General features: G+C 44.8%; 1 pseudogene; it reads left to right on the plus strand.

Moving 5' to 3' along the window:
- The first annotated feature begins 3932 nt into the window (after nucleotides 1-3932).
- LOC135528781 (plexin-B2-like) lies at nucleotides 3933-7068 on the plus strand (annotated as a pseudogene).
- The last annotated feature ends 1798 nt before the right edge of the window (nucleotides 7069-8866 follow it).

The raw sequence follows: 8866 nt of genomic DNA on the forward strand, positions 1-8866 counted from the left end.
GAGCTGTCTTAGCCTGTCTTAGCCTGGTCCCAGGTATGTCTTAGCCTGGTCCCAGGTATGTCTTAGCCGGGTCCCAGGTATGTCTTAGCCGGGTCCCAGGTATGTCTTAGCCGGGTCCCAGGTATGTCTTAGCCGGGTCCCAGGTATGTCTTAGCCGGGTCCCAGGTATGTCTTAGCCGGGTCCAGTGCAGTGCCTTGCGAAAGTATTCGGCCCCCTTGAACTTTGCGACCTTTTGCCACATTTCAGGCTTCAAACATAAAGATATAAAACTGTATTTTTTTGTGAAGAATCAACAACAAGTGGGACACAATCATGAAGTGGAGCGACATTTATTGGATATTTCAAACTTTTCTAACAAATCAAAACTGAAAAATTGGGCATGCAAAATTATTCAGCCCCTTTACTTTCAGTGCAGCAAACTCTCCCAGAAGTTCAGTGAGGATCTCTGAATGATCCAATGTTGACCTAAATGACTAATGATGATAAATACAATCCACCTGTGTGTAATCAAGTCTCCGTATAAATGCACCTGCACTGTGATAGTCTCAGAGGTCCGTTAAAAGTGCAGAGAGCATCATGAAGAACAAGGAACACACCAGGCAGGTCCGAAGATACTGTTGTGAAGAAGTTTAAAGCCGAATTTGGATACAAAAAGATTTCCCAAGCTTTAAACATCCCAAGGAGCACTGTGCAAGCGATAATATTGAAATGGAAGGAGTATCAGACCACTGCAAATCTACCAAGACCTGGCCGTCCCTCTAAACTTTCAGCTCATACAAGGAGAAGACTGATCAGAGATGCAGCCAAGAGGCCCATGATCACTCTGGATGAACTGCAGAGATCTACAGCTGAGGTGGGAGACTGTCCATAGGACAACAATCAGTCGTATATTGCACAAATCTGGCCTTTATGGAAGAGTGGCAAGAAGAAAGCCCTCTCTTGATACTCCCCATCCCGTATCCGGGATCGTGAATACAGCCTCAGGCTCATTAGCATAACGCAACGTTAACGATTTCTGAAAATCACAAATGACATGAAAATAATATGCCTGCTCTCAAGCTTAGCCTTTTCTTAACAACACTGTCATCTCAGATTTTCAAAATATGCTTTTGAACCATAGCAAATCAAGCATTTGTGTAAGAGTATGCTGAGCTAGCTTAGCATTTTGCGTAGCATTTAGCATGCAACATTTTCACAAAAACCAGATAACCAAATAAATAAAATCATTTACCTTTGAAGAGCTTCGGATGTTTTCAATGAGGAGACTCTCAGTTACATAGCAAATGTTCAGTTTTTCCTGAAAGAATCTTTGTGTAGGAGAAATCGCTCCGTTTTGTACATCACATTTGGCTACCGAAAGGAACCGAAAATTCAGTCACCAAAACGTCAAACTTTTTCCGAATTAACTCCATAATATCGACCGAAACATGGCAAACGTTGTTTAGAATCAATCCTCAAGGTGTTTTTTTACATATCTCTTCATTGATATGATATGCAGTTCGTGGAAGCCTGCTTTCCCCTCAGAATCGCATGGAAAAATACCAGCAGCTGAAAATGACGCACCAATTTCGACGGAGGACACCGGGCGGACACCTGGAAAATGTAGTCTCTTATGGTCAAACTTCCAATGATATGCCTACAAATACGTCACAATGCTGCAGACACCTTGGGGAAATGACAGAAAGGGCAGGCTCATTCCTCTCGCATTCACAGCCATATAAGGAGACAATGGAAAACAGAGCTTCAAAAATCCTGCTCATTTCCTGGTTGCCGTTTCATCTTGGTTTTGCCTGTAGCACCCACAGACAATATCTTTGCAGTTCTGGAAAATTCAGTGTTTTCTTTCCAAAGCTATCAATTATATGCATAGTCGAGCATCTTTTTGTGGCAAAATATCTTGTTTAAAACGGGAACATTTTTCATCCAAAAATGAAATTGCGGCCCCAGAGGTTCAAGAGGTTAAAGATATCCATAAAAAGTGTCGTTTAAAGTTTGCCACAAGCCACCTGGGAGACACACCAAACATGTGGAAGAAGGTGCTCTGGTCAGATGAAACCAAAATTGAACTTTTTGGCAACAATGCAAAATGTTATGTTTGGCGTAAATGCAACACAGCTCATGACCCTGAACACACCATACCCACTGTCAAACATGGTGGTGGCAGCATCATGGTTTGGGCCTGCTTTTCTTCAGCAGGGACAGGGAAGATGGTTAAAATTGATGGGAAGATGGATGGAGCCAAATACAGGACCATTCTGGAAGAAAACCTGATGGAGTCTGCAAATGACCTGAGACTGGGACGGAGATTTGTCTTCCAACAAGACAATGATCCAAAACATAAAGCAAAATCTACAATGGAATGGTTCAAAAATAAACATATCCAGGTGTTAGAATGGCCAAGTCAAAGTCCAGACCTGAATCCAATCGAGAATCTGTGGAAAGAACTGAAAACTGCTGTTCACAAATGCTCTCTATCCAACCTCACTGAGCTCGAGCTGTTTTGCAAGCAGGAATGGGAAAGAATTTCAGTCTCTCGATGTGCAAAACTGATAGAGACATGCAGCAAAAGGTGGCGCTACAAAGTATTAACTTAAGGGGGCTGAATAATTTTGCACGCCCAGTTTTTCAGTTTTTGATTTGTTAAAAAAGTTTGAAATATCCAATAAATGTCGTTCCACTTCATGATTGTGTCCCACTTGTTGTTGATTCTTCACAAAAAAATACAGTTTTATATCTTTATGTTTGAAGCCTGAAATGTGGCAAAAGGTCGCAAAGTTCAAGGGGGCCGAATACTTTCGCAAGGCACTGTATGTCTTAGCCTGGTCCCAAGTATGTCTTAGCCTGGTCCCAGGTATGTCTTAGCCTGGTCCCAGGTATGTCTTAGCCTGGTCCCAGTTACTGACTGTTTTCATCCCTTCTAATAAAGGAGATGAAGAGGTTTATGAACCAGGTAAAGGTCAAAGTGCTCATAGAGAAGCGACAGAGATCATGGTGGTGTTGTGGTCTGATTTTTAACGCTTCATTTAACATGTTTCTACTGCGGATGTTGCTTTGTTCTCTGGGTGAGAGCGGAGGTTCCCGGGTCACAGACAAAGTTTTTGGTTAGGTCTCACAACAACCCACCCAAAAGTTTTGGAAAAAGTTTGTGAATCGTTGTGAGTTTTTGCAAAGAGGAGTTTCTCTGCCCCCATGCTGAGGGCGTACCCATAATGCAACAGGACGTACCCGTAATGCAACAGGACACCTTTGTTACCTTGGCACTGTGCCACTCCTCAACCTCTCCTCAAATCCCTTTGATTCCAGGAGAGTTTGACTACTGAAAAACTGTAGGCAGGGATGAAAGGATGAGGGGAGGAGAGAAGAGGAGTTTGCCTGCAAAGTGAATGCTGCATACGCTTCTTTCTTTTGAAAAAAAATAAACTTGTTTTATCGGCCGTGTCAAATTCACTGATCCACATCTCAACATCTGAGGGGAGTTTGGGGAGCGGGTGAGATTGATTTTCCCTCCTTTATATTTAGTGGGAAGGATGAGGATGAATAATAATGAAAGAATGGAAGGTAGGAACGCTGAAGTAGAACTGAATAACTTAGTGCTAAAAAATATAAAAAACACATCAGAGGATGTTATTAAACGTTGTTAACCTTAATGCCTTCATGTTTATTTCATGTCTTATTAGCTGTTGAAACGTCCCCTCAGGCCTGTCTGTGATTACTAAGTTACAAAGCCACAGAAAGACTAATAGAATGGAATGATTAAGATTAGGAACTAATTATATATTTTCCCCTTATCTGTATACTTCTATCTCTCGCTTCTCCCCCTCTCACTCCTTCCTTCCTCTTCTTCTTTCTCCCTCCTACCTCTCTCTCTTTCTTTACCAAGTTACAAAGAGACATAAAGAGTAATATAATTATTTTTCCCTTCCTCTCCTCCAGAGATGGCGTGGCGTTGGGTCCTGGCTGCCATCTTGGCGACGTCGTCTCTCTCCCTCCTCGGCTCCGCCTACGACGAGTTCAGCTCCGACACCCTCATCAACAACGTAGTCCAGGACCCAATCACCAGCCGGCTGTACGTGGGCACGGTCAATGCCCTCTACCAACTGGACCAATCCCTGCACCCCGAGGCACACACCAGAACAGGACCCGAACTGGACAACCGCCAGTGTACCCCGCCCGTGACTTCCTGTGAGGAAGCAGTGGAGACAGACAACCATAACAAACTGCTCCTCATCCATCCATCCAAAGACACCTTGATAGTGTGTGGGAGTCTGTACAGAGGAATCTGTTCTCTGAGGAACCTGTCAAATGTGGAGCAGCTGCTGTACTTCAGCGATACGAAAGGAGAGAAGTCGTACGTGGCCAGTGCTGAGGAGGGTGTGTCGGTAGTAGGGGTCATGTCTTACTACTTCAACAAGGACAAGGGAACTTCACCGTCTTCCTGGTAGGTGGACCGAACCGCTCCGTGTTCTATCACAGTAATAATAATGTCCTTCAGCAGACACTTTTATTCAAAGCGACTTGTATAAATGTTTTACGTATTGGGTGGTCCCAGGAATCAAACCCACTATCCTGGCGTTGCAATGTTGATGTTGTATTGGGATTTAAAATTGTAAAGGTACTAGATAATTGAATTTCCCATGTTCTGTTCCCTCGGTCTCGTCCTAGGTGTGTAAAGGTTACGTCAGCCACGACTGCACCAAGCTGAACCATGTTGTATTTACTTCCTGGTCACATGGTAACTTGTATTTGCCCCTCTCTGTTCTCTACAGGTTGCTAAGGGCTACGGCAGCCATGACAGCACCAAGCTGAACCATGTTGTATTTACTTCCTGGTCACCATGGTAACTTGTATTTGCCCCTCTCTGTTCTCTACAGGTGGCTAAGGGCTACGGCAGCCATGACAGCACCAAGCTGAACCATGTTGTATTTACTTCCTGGTCACCATGGTAACTTGTATTTGCCCCTCTCTGTTCTCTTCAGGTGGCTAAGGGCTACGGCAGCCATGACAGCACCAAGCTGAACCATGTTGTATTTACTTCCTGGTCACCATGGTAACTTGTATTTGCCCCTCTCTGTTCTCTACAGGTGGCTAAGGGCTACGGCAGCCATGACAGCACCAAGCTGAACCATGTTGTATTGACTTCCTGGTCACCATGGTAACTTGTATTTGCCCCTCTCTGTTCTCTACAGGTGGCTAAGGGCTACGGCAGCCATGACAGCACCAAGCTGAACCATGTTGTATTTACTTCCTGGTCACCATGGTAACTTGTATTTGTCCCTCTCTGTTCTCCTCAGGTGGCTAAGGGCTACGGCAGCCATGACAGCACCAAGCTGAACCATGTTGTATTTACTTCCTGGTCACCATGGTAACTTGTATTTGCCCCTCTCTGTTCTCCTCAGGTGGCTAAGGGCTACGGCAGCCATGACAGCACCAAGCTGAACCATGTTGTATTTACTTCCTGGTCACCATGGTAACTTGTATTTGTCCCTCTCTGTTCTCCTCAGGTGGCTAAGGGCTACGGCAGCCATGACAGCACCAAGCTGAACCATGTTGTATTTACTTCCTGGTCACCATGGTAACTTGTATTTGCTCCTCTCTGTTCTCTACAGGTGGCTAAGGGCTACGGCAGCCATGACAGCACCAAGCTGATCAGCACCCGTATCCTCCAGGTCCATAGTGACTGGGTGTTGTTCGACAGCATCATCGAGGCCTCGGCCGTCCAGTCCAACCCCTTCACGCTGCGCTACCTCCATGACTTCAGACACGTCTTCAAGGTGAGAGACGGAGAAACCCCTTTTACACACACAGCAGTGTGAAACATCCCCTCAGGGCCTGTCTGTGAATACAACGTTACAAAGAGACTGAAAGATGAATAATGATTCATGGAACTCATTCTCTTCTATCTCACTCTTTTCTCTCCTTTTTCCACTTTCTCTCTCCTCTATTTCCATGTCTCGTCTTCCAGGACGAGGGCTTTGTCTACTTCCTGTTCTCCAGAACCCTGGGCGCCCAGGATTCAGGAACCAAGAACTTCACCTTTATCTCCAGGATGTGTGAGAACGACCACAACTACTACTCGTACACAGAGCTCCAGCTGAACTGCAGCGCGGGGAACAAGTACAACAAGGTTCAGGCAGCCTACGTGACCCTCCCAGGAGAAGCCCTGGCCAAGAATATGAGCTCCTCTGGCTGGTACGGACCGGTTGGAGCCCAGGATAAGGTATCTATTTATTTTCCCCTGTAACAATTTAAACTTAATCCACTAACCAGTTCAATTCTATACCCCAATTCAATTATATAACCCCTATTAGAATTGCCCTAAGATTGAATCCCACAAATGAGTTTGGACAGATAAAGCGGAATTTCACCTTTACTTAAGGAGACAAGTCTGAACCGTGAGAACAGTGAGTTAAGAACAGTGACTTGTGTTTTCCTGTCAGGTTGTGTTTGTGGTGTTCAGCTCGGACGACGACAGCTCCAGCTCGGCAGTGTGTATGTACCCACTGAGGGCCATCAACCACAGAGACTGGTGGAGATCATAGGAGCCTGCTACAGCACCAAGGGACAAATAAACAATAAGTCTGCTGTCTACTCACCGTACTCCTCCAAGTCAGACGAGCTGTGTAAAATTGAAAATGAGGTTTGTAGCCTTACCAGCCCCTCCAGTCAAGGGCAGTCGTACTGTATGTCCTCTGGTATGGGGAGTGAAAATGTACGTGCTGTCAGTTTTGAAGCAATTGATGGTTTTCTAGTTCACCTTGATGTTATGGTCGTTGCTCTTCTACAATGAAATTTACAAGAGGATGTAGATATAATGTATTAACTGCTACATTATCACTTCTACCTACTAGTGAGATAATGTATCTGACATTGATTCCTTCCCTCTTTAGAAGGGCATGGTGACCAATCAAAAGTGTGGTGCTGAGTTCCTGCCCTCCCCGCTGGCCAGCAGGGCAGAGTTCGCCTGGCAACCGACTCCCGTTTTCACCAAGAAGGGCCTGATGACCGCTGTGGCCGTCGCTGTGGAAACGGAGCACGCCGTTGCCTTCCTAGGGACTACTTTAGGAGAGGTATTTTATTTATTTTTTATTTTACCTTTATTTAACGAGGCAAGTTAGTTAAGAACAAATTCCTATTTTTAATGACGGCCTAGGAACAGTGGGTTAACTGCCTGGGGCAGAACGACAGATTTGTACCTTGTCAGCTCGGGGGTTTGAACTCACAACCTTCTGGTTACTAGTCCAACGCTCTAACCACTAGGCTACCCTGCCGCCTAGCTAACAGTGATGGATATTCCAAGTCTTTTCGTTGAGCCGGGTCTTTAGGCTCCCAAACAGATCTTTGTTCAGTAATTCTTACAAACGGATGAAAAACCATGAACAATATGACATCTAAAGCCTAAATGGTTGCCTTCCATTATGCCAAATTGTGACATGAGTTCAATTAAATAGTTTACGTGACATTTTATTTTCACCTTTGCAAAAACAATTGCGTGGACCACAATGTTTATTTCAAAAACTACAGCTGACCCAAACTGCAGATAATGGTTGAGTTACCATCTTCAGAGAATGTTTCTCTAACTGAACTCCAGATAATGGTTGTCTAGAGCTCAAAAGGCAGCAGTCACAGGGAGCCAATCAGGGAGACAAATGAACAGCTCTTTCACAGATGAGATTCAGTTCTCGACGTTCCCCCAAAACAGAGCCATTCAAAAAGAGCTGATAGTTTGCAGATTATCCGTCACTGCTAGCTACCACTTTACTGTTAACCTGTCACTACTAGCTACCACCTTACTGTTGACCTGTCACTACTAGCTACCACCTTACTGTTGACCTGTCACTACTAGCTACCACCTTACTGTTGACCTGTCACTACTAGCTACCACCTTACTGTTGACCTGTCACTACTAGCTACCACCTTACTATTGACCTGTCACTACTAGCTACCACCTTACTGTTGACCTGTCACTACTAGCTACCACCTTACTGTTGACCTGTCACTACTAGCTACCACCTTACTGTTGACCTGTCACTACTAGCTACCACCTTACGATTGACCTGTCACTACTAGCTACCACCTTACTGTTGACCTGTCACTACTAGCTACCACCTTACTGTTGACCTGTCACTACTAGCTACCACCTTACTGTTGACCTGTCACTACTAGCTACCACCTTACTATTGACCTGTCACTACTAGCTACCACCTTACTGTTGACCTGTCACTACTAGCTACCACCTTACTGTTGACCTGTCACTACTAGCTACCACCTTACTGTTGACCTGGCACTACTAGCTACCACCTTACTGTTGACCTGTCACTACTAGCTACCACCTTACTGTTGACCTGGCACTACTCGCTACCACATCACTACTGAGTCTGTCATTACAAGCTACCTGTAACTGGTTTTGTTAATCAGCTGCTACTTTGCGAAGAACAGTCTTACTTGAGTAAAGCACTGACTGTGATATGTGGTTGGTACTCACCTACCTTAGCTAATGCACTGACTGTCACTACTAGCTACCACCTTACTGTTGACCTGTCACTGACTAGCTGACTACTGTGACTTGGTCTGTCACCTACCTTAGTTAAATGCACTGACTGTGATATGTGGTTGGTCTCACCTACCTTAGTTAAATGCACTGACTGTGACTATGTGGTTGATCTCACCTACCTTAGTTAAATGCACTGACTGTTGATATGTGCGTTTGGTCTCACCTACCTTAGTTAAATGCACTGACTGTGATATGTGGTTGGTCTCACCTACCTTAGTTAAATGCACTGACTGTGATATGTGGTTGGTCTCACCTACCTTAGTTAAATGCACTGACTGTGATATGTGGTTGGTCTCACCTACCTTAGTTAAATG

The sequence above is a fragment of the Oncorhynchus masou genome, unplaced genomic scaffold (assembly GCF_036934945.1).
Source record: "Oncorhynchus masou masou isolate Uvic2021 unplaced genomic scaffold, UVic_Omas_1.1 unplaced_scaffold_10330, whole genome shotgun sequence".
In the NCBI taxonomy this organism is placed as follows: Eukaryota; Metazoa; Chordata; class Actinopteri; order Salmoniformes; family Salmonidae; genus Oncorhynchus; species Oncorhynchus masou.